At 39.8% G+C, this 22,641-nt stretch overlaps 1 protein-coding gene across 1 annotated transcript in view; it reads right to left on the bottom strand.

The window, feature by feature from the left end:
- Window positions 1-22,641, bottom strand: part of RTL5 (retrotransposon Gag like 5) — a 69,227-nt gene that overhangs the window by 41,254 nt on the left and 5,332 nt on the right. Inside the window, exon 2 of the mRNA XM_060086846.1 lies at window positions 18,040-18,147. The gene's annotated coding sequence lies outside the window, so the exon portion shown is untranslated. The remainder of the gene's footprint in view (window positions 1-18,039; window positions 18,148-22,641) is intronic.

Genomic DNA, 22,641 nt, shown 5'->3' with positions numbered 1-22,641 from the left:
AAGCCACTGAACCAACCTCACCCACTGGGGGAAGACACCAGAAGCAAGAGGAACTACAACCCTGCAGCCTGCAGAAAGGAGACCTCAAACACAGTAAGTCAGACAAAATGAAAATACATGTTGCAGACCAAGGAGCAAGGTAAAAAGCCACAGGACCAAATAAATAAGGAGGAAATAGGCAATCTACCTGAAAAAGAATTCAGAGTAATGATAGTAAAGATGATCCCAAATATCGGAAATAGAATGGAGAAAATACAAGAAACGTTTAACAAGGACCTAGAAGAACAAAAGAACAAACAAACAATGATGAACCCAATAACTTAAATTAAAAATACACTAGAAGGGGGACTTCCCTGGTGGTCCAGTGGATAACACTCCGCACTCCCAATGCAGGGGGCCTGGGTTCAATTCCTGGTCGGGGAACTAGATCCCTCATGCATGCCAAACTATAAGAGCCCACACGCCACAATTAACAAGTCCACATGCCTCAACTAAGAAGCCCACATGCCACAACCAAAAGATCCCACGTGCTGCAATGGAGATCTTGTATGCAGCAACTAAGAACAGGCAGAGCCAAAATAAATAAATAAATAATTTTAAAAAATACACTAGAAAGAATCAATAGCAGAATAACTGAGGCAGAAGAACAAATAAAAGAGCTGGAAGATAGAATGGAGGAAATAACTGCCGAGGAGGAGAATAAAGAAAAAAGAATGAAAAGAAATGAGGATAGTCTCAGAGACCCTGGGACAACATTAAATGCCCCAGCATTTAAACTATAGGGGTTCCAGAAGAAGAAGAGAAAGAGAAAGGGCCTGAGAAAATACTTGAAGAGATTATAGTCAAAAACTTCCCAACATGGGAAAGGAAATAGCCACCTAAGTCCAGGAAGCACAGTGAGTTCCATACAGGATAAACCCAAGGAGAAACAAGCTGAGACACATATTAATCAAACCATAAAAAGTTAAATACAAAGAAAAAATATTAAAAGTAGCAAGGGAAAACAACAAATAATATAAAAGGGAATCCCATTAAGGTTATCAGTTGACCTTTCAGCAAAAACTCTACAGGCCAGAAGGGAATGGCAGGATATATTTAAAGTGATGAAAGGGAAGAACCTACAACCAAGATTACTCTACCCAGCAAGGATCTCATTCAGATTTGACGGAGAAATCAAAAGCCTTACAGACAAGCAAAAGCTAAGAGAATTCAGCACCACCAGACCAGCTTTGCAACAAATGCTAAAAGAACTTCTCTAGGCAGGAAACACAAGAGAAGAAAAAGACCTACAAAAACAAACCCAAAACAATTAAGAAAATGGTAATAGGAACATACATATCGATAATTACCTTAAATGTAAAAAGATTAAGTCCTCCAACCAAAAGACACAGACTGGCTGAATGGATACAAAAACAAGACCCATATATATGTTGTCTACAAGACACCTACTTCAGACCTAGGGGCACATACAACTGAAAGTGAGGGGATGGAAAAAGATATTCCATGCAAATGAAAATCAAAAGAAAGTTGGAGTAGCAATACTCATATCAGACAAAACAGACTTTAAAATAAAGACTGTCATAAGAGACAAGGAAGGACACTACAAAATGATCAAGAGATCAAGCCAAGAGATCTCCCTGGTGGCACAGTGGTTAAGAATCTGCCTGCCAATTCAGGGGACACAGGTTCGAGCCCTGGTTCAGGAAGATTCCACATGCCACGGAGCAACTAAGCCCGTGTGCCACAACTACTGAGCCTGTACTCTAGAGCCTGTGCTCCACAACAAGAGAAGCTACCTCATTGAGAAGCCCACACACTGCAACGAAGAGTAGCCCCCGTTTGCCGCAACTAGAGAAAGCGCGGGCACAGCAACACAGCCAAAAATAAATAAATAAATAAATTTATATATATATATATATATATATATATATATATATATATATATATATATAGACATCAAACCAAGAAGAAGATATAACAATTGTAAATATTTATGCAGCCAAAAAAGGAGCACCTCAATACATAAGGCAAATTCAAACAGCCACGAAAGGGGAAGATGACAGTAACACAATAATAGTGGGGGACTTTAACACTCCACTTACACCAATGGACAGATCATCCAGAAAGAAAATTAATAAGGAAACAGAAGCCTTAAATGACACATCAGACCAGATAGACTTAATCAATATTTATAAGACATTCCATCTGAAAGCAGCAGAATGCACTTTCTTCTCAAATGCACACAGAAAATTCTCCAGGACAGATCACATCTTGGGTCACAAATCAAGCCTCAGTAAATTTAAGAAAATTAAAATCGTATCAAGCAGCTTTTCTGACCACAATGTTATGAGAATAGAAATCAATTACAGGAAAAAAAAACTGTAAAAAACACAAACACATGGAGGCTAAACAATATGCTACCAAGAGATCACTGAAGAAATCAAAGAGGAAATCAAACAATACCTAAAAAAAAAATGACAATGAAAACACGACGACCCAAAACCTATGGGTTGCAGCAAAAGCAGTTCTGAGAGGGAAGTTTATAGCAATACAATCCTACCTCAAGAAACAAGAAAAATCTCAGATAAACAACTTAACCTTACACCTAAAGCAACTAGAGAAAGGAGAACAAAGAAAACCCAAAGTCAGTAGAAGGAAAGAAATCATAAAGATCAGAGCACAAATAATGAAGTAGAAATTTAAAAAACAATAGCAAAGATCAATAAAACTAGAAGCTGGTTCTTTGAGAAGATAAACAAAATTGATAAACTTTTAGCCAGATTCATCAAGAAAAAAAGGGAGAGGACTCCAATCAATAAAATTAGAAATGACAAAGGAGAAGTTACAACTGATACGGCAGAAATACAAAGGATCATAAGAGATTACTACAAGCAACAATATGCCAATAAAATGGACAACCTGGAAGAAATAGACAAATTCTTAGAAATACACAACCTTCTAAGACTGAAACAGGAAGAAACAGAAAATATGAACAGACTAGTCACAAGTAATGAAATTTGAAATGTGATTAAAAATCTTCCAACAAACAAAAGTCCAGGACCAAATGGCTTCACAGGCAAATTCTATCAAACGTTTAGAGAAGAGCTAACACCTATCCTTCTCAAACTCTTCCAAAAAATTGCAGAGGGAGGAACACCCTCAAACTCACTCTACGAGGCCACCATTACCCTGATACCAAAACCAGACCAAGATATCACAAGAAAAGAAAATTACAGGTCAATATCACTGATGAACATAGATGCAAAAATCCTCAACAAAATACTAGCAAACTGAATCCAACAACACATTAAAAGGATCCTACATCATGATCAAGTGGGATTTATCCCAGGGATGCAAGGATTCTTCAGTACACACAAATCAGTCAATGTGATACACCACATTAACAAGCTGAAGAATAAAAACCATATGATCATCTCAATAGATGCAGAAAAAGCTTTTGACAAAATTCAACACCGATTTATGATAAAAACTCTCCAAAAAGTGGGCATAGAGGGAACCTACCTCAACATAATAAAGGCCATATATGAGAAACCCATAGCAAACATTATTCTCAATGTTGAAAAACTGAAAGCATTTCCTCTAAAATCAGGAACAAGACAAGGGTGCCTACTCTCACCACTATTATTCAACATAGTTTTGGAAGCCATGGCAATCAGAGAAGAAAAATAAATAAAAGAATCCAAATTGGCAAAGAAGAAGTAAAACTGTCACTGTTTGCGGATGACATACTATACATAGAAAATCCTAAAGATGCCACCAGAAAGCTACTAGAGCTAATCAATGAATTTAGTAAAGTCACAGGATGCAAAATGAATACACAGAAATCTCTTGCATTCCTATACACTAACAACAAAAGATCAGAAAGAGATTTCTGATCTTTCAGTAGTAAATGGGAAACAATCCCATTTACCATTGCAACAAAAAGAATAAAATACCTAGGAAAAAACCTACCTAAGAAGGCAAAAGACCTGTACACAGAAAACTATAAGACACTGATGAAAGAAATAAAAGATGACACAAACAGATGGAGAGATATACCATGTTCTTGGATTGGAAGAATCAACACTGTGAAAATGACTATACAACCCAAAGCGATCTACAGATTCAATGCAATCCCTGTCAAATTACCAATGGCCTTTTTCACAGAACTAGTACAAAAAAATTTACAATTTGTATGGAAACACAAAAGACCTCGAATAGTAAAGGCAATCTTGAGGAAAAAAAAAAAAAAGGAGCTGGAGGAATCAGGGTCCCTGAATTCAGACTATACTACAGGGCTACAGTAATCAAGACAGTATGTAAAAAGATAACCAACAAGAACCTACTGTATAGCACAGGGAACTCTGCTCAATGTTATATGGCAGCCTGGATGGGAGGGGAGCCTGGGGAGAATGGATACCTGTATATGTATGGCTGAGTCGCTTTGCTGTGCACCTGAAACTATCACAACATTGTTAATTGGCTATTCTCCAATATAAAATAAAAACGTTTAAAAAAAAGACAGTAAGGTACTGGCACAAAAACAGAAATATAGATCAGTGGAACAGGATAGAAATCCCAGAGATAAACCCACACAGCTATGGTCACCTAATCTATGACAAAGGAGGCCAGAATATACAATGGTGCAAAGACAGCCTCTTCAATAAGTGGTGCTGGGAAAACTGGACAGCTACATGTAAAAGAATGAAATTAGAACACTCCCTAACACCATACACAAAGATAAACTCAAAATGGATTAAAGACCTAAATGTAAGGCCAGACACTATAAAACTCCTAGAGGAAAACATAGGCAGAACACTCTTTGACATAAATCACAGCATGATCTCTTTTGACCCACCTCCTAGTGTAATGAAAATAAAAACAAAATAAACAAATGGGACCTAATTAAATTTAAAAGCTTTTGCATAGCAAAGGAAACCATAAACAAGACGAAAAGACAACACTCAGAATGGGAGAAAATATTTGCAAACGAAGCAACAGACAAAGGATTAATCTCCAAAATACACAAATGGCTCATGCAGCTCAATATCAAAAAAAACAGACAACCGAATCAAAAAATGGGCAGAAGACCTAAACAGACATTTCTCCAAAGAAGACATACAGATGGCCAACAAACACAGTAAAAAATGCTCAACATCACTAATTATTAGAGAAATGCAAATGAAAACCACAATGAGATATCACCTCACACCTGTCAGAATAGCCATCATCAGAAAATCTATAAACAATAAATGCTGGAGAAGGTGTGGAGAAAAGGGAACCTCTTACACTGTTGGTGGGATGTAAATTGATACAGCCACTATGGAGGACAGTATGGAGGTTCCTTAAAAAGCTAAAAATAGAACTACCATGTGACCCAGCAATCCCACTACTGGGCATACACCCAGAGCATACACCGTAATTCAAAAAGATACAACCATAATTCAAAAAGACAAATGTTCACTGCAGCACTATTTACAACAGTCGGGACATGGAAACAATCTAAATGTCCATCAACAGAGAAATGGATAAAGAAGATGTGGTACATATATACAATGGAATATTACTCAGGCTTATTTATTTGTTTGCTTGTTTGTTGATGGCTGCATTGGGTCCTCGTTGCTGCACATGGGCTTTCTTTAGCTGTGGTGAGCAGGGACTACTCTTCATTGCAGTGTGCAGGCTTCTCATTGTGGTGGCTTCTGTTGTTGCGGAGTACAGGCTCTAGGTGCATGGGCTTCAGTAGTTGTGGCACACGGGCTCAGTAGTTGTGGTGCACGGGCTTAGTTGCTCTGAGGCATGTGGGATCTTCCTGGACCAGGGTTTGAACCCATGTCCCCTGCATTGGCAGGCAGATTCTTTTTTTTTAACATCTTTATTGGAGTATAATTGCTTTACAATGGTGTGTTAGTTTCTGCTTTATAACAAAATGAATCAGTTATACATATACATATGTTCCCATATCTCTTCCCTCTTGCTTCTCCCTCCCTCCCACCCTCCCTATCCTACCCTTCTAGGTGGTCACAAACCACCGAGCTGATCTCCCTGTGCCATGCAGCTGCTTCCCACTAGCTATCTATTTTACGTTTGGTATATATGTCCATGCCACTCTCTCACTTTGTCACAGCTTACCCTTCCCCCTCCCCATATCCTCAAGTCCATTCTCTAGTAGGTCTGTGTCTTTATTCCCGTCTTACCCCTAGGTTCTTCATGGATGGACCTAGAGTCTGTCATACAGAGTGAAGTAAGTCAGAAAGAGAAAAACAAATACCGTATGCTAACACATATATATGGAATCTAAGAAAAAAAAAGGTCATGAAGAACCTAGGGGCAGGCGGATTCTTAAGCACTGCGCCACCAGGGAAGCCCTACTCAGCCTTAAAACGGAACGAAATTGGGTCATTTGTAAAGACGTGGATCAACCTAGAGGCTGTCATACAGAGTGAAGTAAGTCAGAAAGAGAAAAACCAATAACATATATTAATGCATATATGTGGAATCACTGGTGTAGACGATCTTATTTACAAAGCAGAAATAGAGACACAGACGTAGAGAACAAACGTATGGATACCAAGGGAGAAAAGGGGGGGGTGGGATAAATTGGGAGATTGGGATTGACATATATACACTATTGATACTATGTATAAAATAGATAACTAATGAGAACCTACTGTATAGCACAGGGAACTCTACTCAGTGCTCTGTGGTGACCTAAAAGGGAAGGAAATCCAAAAAAGAGGGGATATATGTATATGTAGAGCTGATTCACTTTGCTGTGCAGTATAAACTAACACAATATTGAAAAGCAACTATACTCCAATAAATTTTTTTTAAATCTTGTAATAATCTATAATGGAAAAGAATCTAAAAAAGAACGTATATATAAGTATAACTGAATCACTTTGCTGTACAGCTGAAACTAACACTACATTGTAAATCAACAATATGTCAATTAAATTTTTAAAAAAGAAAGAAAAGGTGAGAGTGAATAATACCCTGAACACAGGAGGAAGGGTTGGTTGACTTTTTATAGGCGTGAGGACAGTTCTTCCATATTAACAGGACAGAAGGCAGAGTATTTGGGCACAGCCACGGGTTGCACGGACTGGTGTGGATATAGGAGCCTGAGGAAGTTCATTTTTGGCTGCTTCAAGTTTCTCAGTGAAATAGGAAGCAGAGCCATCAGCTGAGATGGTGTGGCCTTTTGAGGGGAGGGGTCACTCTCTCTGGAAATAACAAGGCAATGTGGAGGTCATACAGTGACCTGGGATTCCTTTCTCCTAACTCCTTTTGTTTGGAAAAGAAACAGCCACATCTCTCTATCCTAAAAATAACTCTTCCTGGACATCACACTTCTTTCCAGCTACCATCCTGTGCCTCATCTCCTTTCATTAAAATTAACATCATGATACAAATGAACTTATTTACAGAACAGAAACAGACTCAGACATACAAACTTATGGCTACCAAAGGGGAAAGGGGGAGAGGGGATAAATTAGGACTTTGGGATTAGCAGATACACACTACTATATGTAAAACAGATAAAACAACAAGGTCCTACTGTATAGCACAGGGAACTGCATTCAATACCTTGTAATAACCTATAATGGAAACAAATCTGAAAAAGAATCTATATATGTATGTATGCATAACTGAATCACTGTGCTGTACACCTGAAACTAACACAACATTGTAAATCAACTATACTTTGATTTTTTAAAAAATCAGTTAGGATAGGAAAATCTTTAATATTAACTACATTTATGACTAATTTATTTCTTTCAAGGGTTGATAATGAAAACAAATTTGGATTTTTGATCTCTCATGAGCGAGAGTCTCAACTGTGCACTGCTGTGTAAAATAATATTTTGTGAATATTTGCAACTTATGAGAAGTCACTTTTTTAAAGTATTTTAAAATTATAATACCTCAGTCAAATTCTCCTAAGGAAAGTTACCTATTCTCTGGTTGTGCTCAATATCAAAATAACAAATATAAAACCAATAGGTATTGAACAAGAAAAAAAATTAACATCATGAAAGAATTGTCAGCACTGTCCAGCTCTGTCCTTCATGTGCCACCCACTCACAACTCTCTCTGATCTGAGTTCTCTCCACCATGTACACACGCCATCCTGAGGACCACTAAGGACCTCCATGTCAAAAAAAAAAAAAATCGGGACTTCCCTGGTGGCACAGTGGTTGAGCGTCCGCCTGCCAGTGCAGAAGACACAGGTTCAAGCCCTGGTGCGGGAAGATCCCACATGCTGCAGAGCAACTAAGCCCGTGCGCCACAACTACTGAGGCTGTGCTCTAGAGCCCACAAGCCACAACTGCTGAGCCCACGTGCCACAACTACTGAAGCCCGTGCACCTAGAGGCCGAGCTCCGCAACAAGAGAAGCCACCGCAGTGAGAAGCCTGTGCACCACAACGAAGAGTAGCCCCCGCTTGCCGCAACTAGAGAAAAGCCCGTGCGCAGCAATGAAGACCCAATGCAGCCAAAAAAATTTTAAAAATCCAGCAATGCTTTCAGTCCTGTCTTATACCTCTGAAGCACTTGGTACTGTTGAGCTTTTTTTCTTCTCAAAAAGCTTCTTCTTTTGGCCCCTTGACGTTGCACTCTCCTGGTTTCCCCACTCACTTATCTGACCGCTCCTTTGCAATTTCCTTTGCTTCTCCCTCTGCTCTTTTTTAAAAAAAATATTTATTTATTTATTTGGCTGTGCCGGGTCTTCCCTGTGGCACGTGGGATCTTCGTTGTGGCATGCAGGATCCTGTTTTTTTTGTTGTTGTTGTTGCAGCATGTGGGACCTAGTTCCCTGACCAGGGATCAAACCTGGGCCCCCTGCATTGGGAGCATGGAGTCTTAGCCACTGGACCACCAGGGAAATCCCTCTCCCTCCACTCTTATTTTAAGTTGGAGTCCTCAGGCCTGTATCCCAGGCTTTCTCCTCCTTCTCCTTTACAAGCTTTCCCTGGGCTGTCTCAGTCACACCTACTGCCCCTCTCTTTGTGTTTCTTCCCTCAGTGAATTGTGTCACCATCCACTCATTTGCATGAGCCAGGGGCGTGGGCACCTTCCTAGATGTCTCTTCTTATCTCCTACATCCAATAAGCTTTGCAGATTCTACCACCTAAATATCTCTCATATGTCTTTATTCTTCATTTTATTTGTTGCCATAGGGGCTCAATAAATATTGAGAAGCCTATCATTCTATTTTATTTATTTCACATGATAAACAATAAGCCTCATACCATACTGAGAAATCGGTTCCAAGTAGACAAAAACCTAAATATGAACAGCAAGAATATAAAGCTTTTGGAAGATAATGAATGAAAATATCTTCATGACCTCAGAATCGAGAAAGATTTCTTAAATAAGATATAAAACCACTAACCATAAAGGAAAATCGATAAAATTCAACTACTTTAAAACTAGGAAACTATTTAAAGAATGAAAAGGTGAGCCACAGTAGAAGAAGAGATATTTGTAACACATATAACCAACAAAAGGCTGGTATTCAGAATACACAAAGAACTACAAATTAGTAATAAAAACAAAACTCAGTAGAAAAATGGGCAAGGGACTTGTATGGGCTCATGATAAAAGAAGAACTCCAAATATCCAATAAGCATGAAAAGGTGCTTAATCTCATCTATCAGAGAAATGAAGAATGAGGGAAGAGGGAGGATGAATTACCAAGGAGCAGGGGAACTTTTGGAGGTGATGGGTATGATCATTATATTGATTGTGGTTCTGTTCACAGATGTTTACTCATCAAATTGTCACTTTAAATACGTGCAGTTTGGTGTACATCAATTATACCTCAATATAGCTGTAAAATAAACACACACACACACACACACACACACACACACAATGACATACCATTTCACATCCACCAGACTGGAAAAATATTTTTTTTAATTTTATTGAAGTATAGTTGATTTACAATGTTGTGTTCATTTCTCCTGTACAGCAAAGTGAATCAGTTATACATATATATTCTTTTTCATTATGGTTTATTAGGGGATATTGAATATAGTTTCCTGTGCTATACAGTAGGACCTTGTTGTTTACCCATTCTATATACAATAGTTTTTTTTTGTTTTTTTGTTTTTTGTTTATTTGGTTTTTTTTTTGTGGTATGCGGGCCTCTCACTGTTGTGGCCTCTCCCGTTGCGGAGCACAGGCTCCAGACGTGCAGGCTCAGCGGCCATGGGTCACGGGCCCAGCCACTCCACGGCATGTGGGATCTTCCCGGACCGGGGCACGAACCCGTGTCCCCTGCATCGGCAGGCGGACTCTCAACCACTGCGCCACCAGGGAAGCCCACAATATTTTTTTTTAATTTTAATGCAAAATATTTTTAAGTCTGACAATAACTAGTGTTGAGGAAGATGTGTAAGAATAGAAACTCTGATACACTGCTGGTGGGGATCTGAATTGGTTCAACCACTTCGGTTAAAACAGTTTATCGATTCAAGTTGAAGGTACACATCCCCCAAGACCCAGCAATTCCACTCCTAGCTATATATCCTAGAGAAATGTGTACCTATCTTTCCCAAAAGATATACAGAAGATACATAGCAGCATTGCACATAACAGCCCAAACTGGAAACCACCCAACATTCCATCAAGAGGAGAACAAATAAACTGTGGAATATTATACAGCAATGACAATTAAACTACAGCCACATGCAACAACGTGTATGGAGCATACAGATATAAATTTGAGCAAAAGAAGCAAGGCACAAAGGAACACATACAGTATGGTTCCATTTATATAAAGTGCAAAAATAAACAAAACTACACTCTTGTTTAGGGATGCACAGATAGATGATAAAACTATTTGTGAAAAAGCAAGGAAATTGCTATCATAAAAGTTAAGAGAGTGGCTCCTTATAAGACGAAGAGTAAATTGTAATTGGTGAGGACACAGGGGAGGCTTCTAGGGTGCTGACAAAGTTCTAGTTTTGGACCTGGGTAGTGGTCATACTGGTGTTCACTTGTAACAATTTTTACAAGTGTACAAACTGTACATTTGTTTTACTTTTCTGTACGCATACTTTTCTGTACGCATGTCTGTGTATTATATTTTACAACAAGAACATTTTTTAAAGACCTGGGATACAACTCTGAGTTGCACCAAATTTAAGGGAAGGGCTGCAGGAAAAGGAGTCTAGGAAAGAGACGGGGCAGGCAGCAACCAAGGAGAGAAGCTGCTGCCAAATTTCCAAAGGAAGTGGACCACAGCACCAACCCTTATTCACCCCTGCTCCACAGGATGCATCAGAGCAGGTCTGAGAGCCACCAGCCTGGGTCTTTGCAACCATGATAGGAATACGCTTGCATGAGAGGAAAATGAGCGAAGACACAAACAGACGGGAATACTATTAGGAGGCAAACATATGGGGAAATGTCTACTCTTCCTTAATGAGAGAAGACATACAAAATTTTGAAAACTGAATGGCAATTTTTTTGCCTATTATAGTAGCAAAAATTGAGGAGAGGCGGAAGAAATCACAATATGTCAGGCTGGAAAGAGTACCAAATTGATGCCTGGAGTTACTGGCTGCTGACGCTATGAATAAACATGATCCCTTTAAAATAAAATCTGGCAATTGCATCAGGAAATTGTAAATGCTCATACCTTCTTATTCAGTAATCCTACTTCTGGGAATCTATGCTAGGAAAATTATGCAAAGGAAGGAAAATGTTATATGAATGAGTCTGGAAGTGACTCAAGTATCCCTCAACAGGGAAACCATTGAATAAACTTTGTTAAGCACCACTAAGTAAAAATCATAATTATGATAATGGGAAGGAAGGAAACTAACATTTATTTAGTGATACTTCTTAACATATATACTATACTAAGTGTATTACTTTATCTAGTTTAATGCAGTCTTTTATTGTTACTTTCATTTAAATATAGAGAAACTGGGACTTCCCTGGTGGTCCAGCCCTTAGGACTCCACGCTCCCAACGCAGGGGCCCCAGGTTTGATCCCTGGTCAGGGAACTAGATCCCGCATGCCACAACTAAAGATCCCGCTGCTGCAACTAAGACCCAGCACAGGCAAATAAATAAATAAATATTAAAAAAAATAAATATGGAGAAACTGAAGCTCAGAGAAGCAAATTAACTTGCCAAAGATTACACAGCTAGTGAGGGGTAGAACCAAGATTTGAGTACTATGTCTGAATATGAAACCTCTGTTATTTTCACTCCATTACACTGCAACATGAAAACAAATACTTCTGCTAGCATTTCTTGAAGTATTTTTTTCCCAAAACACATAAGACATTACTAATAGGTCTTTTTAATACAGATTTAAAAGGTTTCTTTAGTAGTAACTGGACTTCTCAGAGCCTTTATTATACATTTATTCATTTGACAAATATTTATTGGGTATATAAGACACTTAGGTGTTAGGGATACAGCAGTGAACAGAGACACAAGATCCCTGACCTCATGAAGCTTATATTCCAATCAGAAGAGGCAAAATACAAATAAATATGCCAAATTACTTCAGACTGCAGCAAGTGCTGTACAGGGAATTGACAGGGTGATATGGGAGATGGGAAATGAGAGGGAAGGGCTACTCTAGATGGGTTGATCACAGAAGGTTCCTCTGGGGTGACATCAAGGAGCCTGAAGGGAGAGTCTTCTGGGCAGGGGAACAGCAAACGCAAAGACCCGGATGAGGGAGAGAGTTTGTTGTTTTACAGGAATAGAAAGAAGCCGACATGACTGGCAGAGAGTGAGTGAAGCAGAGTGACCAAGCTAAGGAGTTGGGATTCTATTCCAAGAACAAAGGAAAGCCCTTAGAGGGTTTTAGGAGGGTTGCTGACATGATTTTTGTTTGTTTGTTTGTTTTCAAAAGTGTTCTGGCTGCTCTGTGGAGAACAGAGTGGAGTGAAGCAAGAATGAAGGCAGAAGACCAGTAAGAAGACTACTGCTTCAAGCCAGGAAGAGAGGACAGCAGCTTGGGCCAGGGCGGCAACAATGGAGATGGGGAGAAGTGGAAGGATTTTGGTTATGTTTTGAATATTGGACCAACCAGACTGTCTGGTGACTTGGAAGTGAAAGGGAGGAATCAAGAATGACTCCTGGGGGATTCCCTGGTGGCGCAGTGGTTGAGAGTCCGCCTGCCGATACAGCGGCCACGAGTTCGTGCCCCGGTCCGGGAAGATCCCACATGCCGCAGAGCGGCTGGGCCCGTGAGCCATGGCCACTGAGCCTGTGCATCCGGAGCCTGTGCTCCACAACAGGAGAGGCCACAACAGTGAGAGGCCCACGTACTGCAAAAAAAAAAAAAAAAAAAAAGAGAGAGAATGACTCCTGGGCTTCCCTGGTGGCTCAGTGGTTGAGAGTCCGCCTGCTGATGCGGGGGACACGGGTTCGTGCCCCGGTCCAGGAAGATTCCACATGCCGTGGAGCGGCTAGGCCCGGGAGCCATGGCCGCTGAGCCTGCACGTCCGGAGCCTGTGCTCCGCAACGGGAGAGGCCACAACAGTGAGAGGCCCGCGTACCGCAAAAAAAAAAAAAAAAAAAGAATGACTCCTAGTTTGGAATTAACATATACACACTACTATGTATAAAATAGGAATTAACATATACACACTACTATGTATAAAATAGATATACAACAAGGTCCTACTATAGCAAGGGAACTATATTCAATGTGTTGTAACAACCTATAATGGAAAAGAATCTGGAAGAGAATATATATATTATATATATAATATATATATAGTTTATATATATATAATATAATATATATTACATATAAATATATATATAATATATAATTTATATATATAAAACTGAATCACTTTGTTGTACACCTGAAGCTAATACAACATTATAAATGAACTATACTTCAATTTTTTTTAAATGATTATTAGAAAAAAGAATGACTGCTAGGTTTGGGGTTTCAGCAGCTGCATGGATGGTGGTGCCATTTATTAGGATGGTGATGATTTGAGAAAGAGCAGATTTGGGAAGGTCAGAGGAATGAATGGTTATGTTTTATATAAACTGAATCTGAGTTGCCTATTAGACATTCAAAGGGTGATGCCAGTGGACAGCTGGATATACAGATGAGCAGTTCAGGGCAGTGGTGAGGGCTGGAGAGAAATTTGGGAGTCCTTAAAACATTGATGGTTTAAAGCCTTGAGACTGGATGAGTTCACCTAGGGAGCAAAAGTAAATAAAGAAGAGGACCCAGGATGAGCCCTGGGGCTGTCCAGTGTTTAGGTACCTGGTAGAGAAGCAACAACCAAGAAAGGAAACTGAGCTGTAAACTGTCAAGAGAAGAGCTCTAGATTGCAGTGTGCCCAAGCCTTCTTGATCATGGAAGCTTTTTGTCATGGGGCAGCTTGTGCTCAGCAAAACACATGAGGGAAATGCTGGCTTATGCTACTGTAAGTGGAGAGGCGGGCTACAAAATGATGTGCAAATTATGATCACACCCACGTACAACCATGTACAGAACATGCCTGCACGTGTGCTCAGTAAACATTTGTTGACTGAATTAAGAATGAAAAGTAATATACATATGGTATCACAACCACTACAAGGGGATAAACAAAAATGACAGTAGTTGTTAGTAGTGAGATATGATTAGAAATAGTTTTTTCAAATTTTCTGCAATGTTTTATTGCCTATTTTTTTCTAACGGTGCTTTGCCAATTCCATGCATCCATCTGCCTCTGCTGCATTCAGGGCCACTGTTCCCAGACACTCTAGGAATCTGCTTGTTCTCTCCTGCTCACTTTGGAATCCTTGACACCTGTTTAATTTTAATTCCATTCAGTGCCATCAATAAATATTTACTGAATCACCTTCAGCCTAGAGAGATGATTAATACATGTGGCCCCTGCCCTCACCTTGCTCACAGTCTAAAGGGAGATAGATGTGTAAACCTTACTCAAAATCTACTTCCCCTCTAGCCCCTCTTGTTCAGTCTATCCCTGAATTTTGACACCTGTTTATTTACACTTTCCTGCTTCAAGTCAATTCCCTCCAGCTTCCAGCTGTGGCCCTAGCCCTGCCCCTCCAAATAGTCCATTCACGTATCTAGTGAGGGTAAATAAACTCCACTGGCAAATATCTGGAATAAAAGGTTACAATGGAGTTTCTACCACAGAGGTGATTTTCTGAGTCCCTGCATGAAATGTCTTTTACGGACAATTGTTCATTGCTGTTAAATGTGTCTCTGTGTGTGTGACTTGCTTCTCTTTGTTTTTGGAATAGCTCCTAAGGGTTTGATTGGTTTTGCTAGGAGAAGGCACCTTACACTGTAAAACACCCTACCATCTACCAGGACATCATCTCACGGAGCTTTGATTATGTTAATTAATACATTTTGCCAAAAAAGAAAAAATACTGGCTCATGCAAACATAGTAATTGTTTATGTTTGTTGAGAGTGTACCATGTGTTAAGCATCATTCTAAATGCTTTATTCAAATTAATTCTTGTAATCCTCCTAATGTCCTATGAGGAAGATACTAGTATTACACTGCTTTGCAGACGAGGCCAGAAATATTAAGTAACTTACCTGTGATGTTACAGCTGGTAGGTGACGAAATTAGGATTCATACCCAGACACGTGCCACCCTCACTATACTCACTGTAAACCTACTCCCATATGCAGATACATCCTACAACACTTTTTGTATTGTTTTAAGTCAACTAACATTGACTACCACCTGAATCACACTAAGCTCTTATAGCAGACCTAGCATACTTTCATATCACGGAGTTAGAAGTGGCAAAACTTTGAGACACCAAAATGCCCCATTAGAACATGTGAACTTCATATTCTTTGTAGACAAAAGCATTTTGTTGAGGTTACAAAAGAGTAACATGCCTAACTTTGCTAAAATACAATTACTAACTTGAAATGTTTTAGATGTAATCCTAGTCCCAAAGGAGCTAAACCCCGCAAAGGCCTGTAATTAATTTACTTTGCTTAAGAAATGTTTCAGCAGAGCAAAGACTAGCACGTTGGAACCTTGCCATGGCACTGTTCCCTATAAAACCAATTTAGTATTAGGCCAGAGGCCTTGGATGGGATCCAAAGGGGGGTTATTTCTGAAGTAATCGGAGACCCTTGCTAGATGGTGACTTCCCTTCCTGAGGCAGTACTATGGCCTGAATACAGAGGAAAATGTTTTCTAGGATGATCTTATTAAACTATTAGCTAATTAAGTAATCAAGGCAGCTCTTTTAAGAATAAAAGGTTAGTAGAGAAATAGGTGCCCTTACACATGGTCAGTGGGAATGTTGGCTGGTCTTCTCTCTTTGGAGGGAAATTTGACAATTACTACCTAAGTTCAAAACGCACACATCCTTTGCCCCATGTGCGGGAATCTATCCTAAAGACATCTCACATCTGTGCAAAATCTACATTCAAGATGTTCATTGCAAATAATGCCATTTGCAGCAACATAGATGGACCTAGAGGTTATCATACTAAGCGAAGTAAGTCAGAAAGAGAAAGACAAATACCATATGATATCACTTATATGTGGAATCTAAAATATGACACAAATGAACATATCTACAAAACAGAAACAGACTCACAGATATAGACAACAGACTTGTGGTTGCCAAGCGCGGGGGTGGTGGAGGAGGGAAGGATTGGGAGTTTGGGATTAGCAGATGCAAACTATTATATATAGGATGGATACAACAAGGTCCTAATGCACAGCACAGGGAACTAAATTCAATATCCTATGATAAACCATAATGGAAAAGAATATGAAAAGGAATATATATACACATATACATGTATAAATGAATCACTTTGACACAACATTGTAAATTAACTATACTTCAATAAAATTTTTTTAAAAAGATGTTCTTTGCAGCACTGTTTGTCATAGCAAGAGACCAGAAATAATCTCTAAATGCAAATCAATAGGAAACCAGTTAGACAAATTATGATACATCCATACAATGGAACTCTATGCAGCCATTAAAAAAAGAGAAAATGTCCATACAATGGAATATTACCAGTAATTTTAAAAAGAACACAATCAAAAAAAATGGGCAGAAGATCTAAATAGACATTTTTCCAAAGAAGACATACAGTTAGCCAAAAAGGACATGAAAAGATGCTCAACATCACTAATTATTAGACAAATGCAAATCAAAACTACAATGAGGTATCACTTTACACCAGTCAGAATGGCCATCATCGAAAAAATCTACAAACAGTAAATGCTGGAGAGGATGTGGAGAAAAGGGGACCCTCGTACACTGTTGGTGGGAATGTAAATTGGTACAGCCACTAGGGAGAACAGTATTGAGGTTCCTTAAAAAACTAAAAGTAGAGCTACTATATGATCCAGCAATCCCACTACTGGGCATATATCTGGAGAAAACCATAATTCGAAAAGATACATGCACCCTAATGTTCATTTCAGCACTATTTACAAGAGCCAAGACACAGAAGCAACCTAAATATCCATTGACAGAGGAATGGATAAAGAAGACATGGTACATATATACAATGGAATATTACTCAGCCATAAGAAAAGAATGAAATAATGCCACTTGCAGCACCATGGATAGACTGAGCGATTATCATACTCAGTGAAGTAAGTCAGACAGAGAAAGACAAATATCATATGATATCAATTCTATGTGGAATCTAAAAAATGATACAAATGAACTTCTTTACAAAACAGAAATAGACTCAACAAACTTAGAAAACAAACTTATGGTTACCAAAGGGGAAAGGTTGGGGGGTACAAATTAAGAGGTTGGTATTAACATAAACACACTACATATAAAATAGATCATCAACACGGACCTACTGTATAGCACAGGGAATTCTACTCAGTACTCTTTAATAACCTATATGGGAAAAGAATCTGAAAAAGAATAGATATATGTATATGTATAACTAAATCACTTTGCTATACAACTGAAACTAACACAAGATTGTAAATCAACTAGACTCCAATATAAAATAAATTTTAAAATAAATAAATAAAAAGAACGAACTGCTGCTACTCACCAAAAGAAGCCAGATACAGAGGAATACCTTCTATACGGTTCCATTTATATGAAGTTCAGAACTTCCCTTTCTGGACAAGATGGAGTAACAGGGACCAGATTTATCCTCCTGTCCAAAATAAAAAAATAATAGACAGAATATATGAAACTATGGATTATGGTTTTTAAGACACTGAACATCAGAAAATGAAGGATAGTGATCCCTGAGAGACAGAGAACAAAGTAGGTAAGCCCTACAGTTGCCCCAGCTACTACTTTGTGAGAGTTTCCAGGCTCTGGTGCAGGGAGGGGGAACCCAGTTAGAATCCAGTGGACTTTCTGAGTCGGGTAAATGGAGCTGAGAGTCCAAGAAGACCAAGGCAGCTAGAGTTTGCAGGACAGTAGTCCAAAGAGGAGGACACCACATAGAAAGAAAGAACCTCAGAGATCTGCAGAGGGTATTCCTCAAGTATTCAGATGAGTACTGATCAGTTTGGAGGAAACTGCCTGAAAGGAGTAGGAGTAGAAATTGCTGGCGCTCACATAGGACTATAAATAGTTCATGTTCCCACCAAGAAGAGCTGCAAAACTCCTGACTCATGGGGAATTGATTAGAGTCCTCAGAAGGCTATTGCCTCAGTAGTGGGGTCAAATTAGATCTAGATTGAAGCCTATTCTGGGCCCCGTTTAACAAAACTTAAAAATAAGCCTCAAAGGAATCAAACTGTTTCCAAGTAACTTAACTGCATCCCAGAACCTAGCTCAAGAATCTTTAAAGGAATACAGAAATCTAGCACACACAACATAAAATTCAATGTCTGGCATCCAATCAAATATTAACATGGTGTAAAGCAGAATTCCAAAATGGCTCCCCAAGACTTCCTGCCCTAATCCCAAGAACTATAAATATGATAATACACCCATGATTATGCTAAGCTTCATGGCAAAAGTGATTTGGGGGATGTAATTAAGGTCCCTAATCAGCTGACTTTGAGTTAATCAAAAGGGAGATTATCCTGGTTGGCCCAGTCTAATCACATTGAGATCTTAAAAGCAGAGTGTTTTCTCTGGCTGGTAGTAGAGGAGGACCTGAGAGAGATTCTAAATGTGAGAAGGATTCAACACACCATCATTAACTTGAAGATGGAGAGGGCCAAGTGTCAGGGAATACAAGTAGCTCAAGAAACAGAGAGTGGCCCAAGGCTGTCAGCCAGCAAGAAAACAGGGACTATAGCCCTACAGGTGCAAGGAAATGACCTTCAGTCACCTGAATAAGTTTGGAGCAGATTCTTAGCCAGAGGCTCCAGATAAGAGCCCAGATCAGCTGACATCTTGATTTTCAGTTTGTGAAACCCTAACTAGAGAATCCAGCCAAGCCCACCCAACTTCTGACCTACATAACTGTCAGATAATAAATAGGTATTGTTGTTTTAAAGCACTAAGTTTGGGATTTCCCTGGTGGTCCAGTGGGTAAGACTCTGTGCTTCCACTGCAGGGGGCACAAGTTCGATCCCTGGTCAGGCAACTAAGATCCTGCATGCTGCGTGGCATAGTCAAAGAATAAAAATTTAAAAAAAAATTTAAAGCACTAGGTTTGTAGTAATTTGTGACTTTTTAAAAAAGACTAATATACGGACTTTCCTGGTGGTGCGGTGGTTAAGAATCCGCCTGCCAATGCAGGGGACACGGGTTCGATCCCTGGTGTGGGAAGATCCCACGTGCCACGGAGCAACTAAGCCTGTGCACTATAACTACTGAGCCCACGTGCCACAACTACTGAAGCCCATGCGCCCTAGAGCCCATGCACCACAACTACTGAGGCCATGTGCCGCAAGTACTGAAGCCCGTGTGCTCTAGGGTCCGTGTGCCGCAACTACTGAAGGCCATGCGCCTAGAGCCCGTGTTCTGCAAAAAGAGAAGCCACTGCAATGAGAAGCCCACGCACCGCAACAAAGAGTACCCCCCGCTCACCACAACTAGAGAAAGCCCACACGCAGCAACGAAGACACAATGCAGCCAGAAAAAAAAAGGACTAATATAAATCATATGTAAAGATGCAAGAAAATACAACCCATAAAAAAGAAAAATCAATCAACAGAAACAGAATCAGATTATCTATTTAGTAGACAAGGATGTTAAAACTGTGATTATAACTATCTTCCATATATTCAAGAAGACAGAGGAAAGAATAAGCACAATAAGAAGAGAAAGAAATGATATTTTAAAAGACCCAGATTAAAATTCTTATAAATAACTGAGAGGAAAAATATTCTAGATGAAATTAATAGAAAATTAAATACTGCAGAAGAAAAGATTAATGAACTTGAAAGCAGATAAGTAAACTTTAGAGCAAAGAAAATTACTGAGGACAAAGAGGGAAATTGCATAATGATAAAAGGGCTGGAGGAGTGATGGGAACAAAATGGCAGAGTAGGCAAATCCAAATGCCTATCCCTCCACAGAAACCTTGAAAAGCAAGCAGAAACGATCAGAACCAACTTTGTCAGAACCCTGGAAAATAGTCAAAGGTTTATAGCAACCAAGCAAATGCTGAATCAAGAAAAAGGTAACTTTAAAATGGTATGTAGGAAAGCTTCATGGCTTTGCCCTCGCCTCACTTCTTCCCTGACTGGGTAGTGGTCTTGAAGATGACAACCTATGTTCCCACCATGCAGACCTCATCCCTGGTTCCAGAGGGAATAGAGAAGACCTTGCTTGCAAATTATTTTGTTTGTCTCTTCTAAACTGTCTGGGGGCTACCTGAAGGACTGAACTTGGAACTTGCTCAGAGTGAAAAGGTAGCAGGCATTGCTTGAAAACCTGCATCTTTCCAGGGCAAGAGATTATGGTTGAGACATACAATAGACCACCTAAGGCCTAGGATAGAGTTTCTTTGGAAATTAGGGCATTTGAAAGCACCTGTGTATACTGGAGAGCTTAGAAAGCCAGATGCATGCCCAGGACAGCTTTCACCTCTGGCTGATCTCTAAGCTCATAGTAAGCAGTAAGTGAAGGCTAAGGCAGAGCTGTAAATGATCAGGCTAAGTGTTGAAAGGGTGACCCAGCACAGAGCCAAACCACAAATACTGGGAGAGAAGCTGTTTGTTTGCTTGCTTTAGTTCCTGATGTTCAAGGAAACTTATGTCCAATACTAGTTGAACACAAGCTAAAAGAACAAAGACTTCAGGGACCCCACAAAAAGGTAAGTAAGCAGGCTAACAGACATATTATGGGAGTCCCAGAAGGAGAGCAAACAAAAAGAAGGAAATAATAAAAATAGGAACAAAAATCAGTGAAACTGAAAACAGAAAGACAATAGAGAAAATCAATGAAACAAAAATCTTGTTCTTTGAAAAGATGAATAAAATTGGCACACTTCTAACAAGACTAGAAAAAAGAGAGAAGATACAAATTATCAATAATAAAAAAGAAACAGGGCCAAACCCTATGGATATCTCTACACAGATAAATTTCGACATTTTGATGAAATGGACCAATTCCTCTGAAGAAAACCGCGTATGTAATTAAAAATTTGTCCAAAAGAAATATTCAGGTCTGAGGACTTCCCTCGTGGTCCAGTAGTTAAGAATCTGCCTTCCAATACAGGGGACACAAGTTCAATCCCTGGTCAGGGAACTAAGATCCCACATGCCGTGGGGCAACTAAGCCCCTGTGCAGCAACTACAGAGCCTGTGCGCCACAACTAGAGAGCACACTGCAACAAAGAGCCCGCTCACCGCAATGAAAGATCCCACATGCTGCAACAAAGATCCTGCATGCCACAACTAAGACCCCACGCAGCCAAATAAATAAATAAATAAATATTTTTAAAAAGATAAATATTCAGGTCTGGTGGTTTCACTGGACAAATCTACCAAATATCTAAAGAAGAATTAATACCAATCCTATATAATCTCTTCCAGAAAATAGGAGGGAACATTTCCCAACTCCTTTTGTCAGGCCAGGCCCTGATACGATAACCAAAGACAGTACAAAAATTAAACTACAGGGGCTTCCCTGGTGGTGCAGTGGTTGAGAGTCCGCCTGACGATGCAGGGGACACGGGTTCGTGCCCCCGTCCGGGAAGATCCCACATGCCGCGGAGCGGCTGGGGCCGTGAGCCATGGCCGCTGAGCCTGTGCGTCCGGAGCCTGTGCTTTGCAATGGGAGAGGCCACAACAGTGAGAGGCCCGCGTACCGAAAAAAAAAAAAGAGCAAATAGAATTCAGCGATATATAAAAAGAATTATACAGCATAATCGAGCAGGGTTTATTCCAAGGATGCAAGGCTGGTTCAATATTTGAAAATCAATATTTGAAAATCAATCAGTGTAAGAAGAAAAAAATCATGTGATTATATCAACTTATGCAAAACAGGCATTTGACAAAATTAAACACACATTCTTTTTTTTTTTTTTTTGCGGTACGCGGGCCTCTCACTGTTGTGGCCTCTCCCGTTGCAGAGCACAGGCTCCGGACGCGCGGGCTCAGCGGCCATGGCTCACGGGCCCAGCCGCTCCGCGGCATGTGGGATCTTCCCGGACCAGGGCACGAACCTGTGTCCCCTGCATCAGGCAGGTGGACTCTCAACCACTGCGCCACCAGGGAAGCCCACACATTCATTT

The sequence above is a fragment of the Mesoplodon densirostris genome, chromosome X (assembly GCF_025265405.1).
Source record: "Mesoplodon densirostris isolate mMesDen1 chromosome X, mMesDen1 primary haplotype, whole genome shotgun sequence".
Classification (NCBI taxonomy): domain Eukaryota; kingdom Metazoa; phylum Chordata; class Mammalia; order Artiodactyla; family Ziphiidae; genus Mesoplodon; species Mesoplodon densirostris.
The sequence above is the reverse complement of the archived record's forward strand: the minus strand, read 5'-3'. Positions and strand labels throughout refer to the sequence as shown.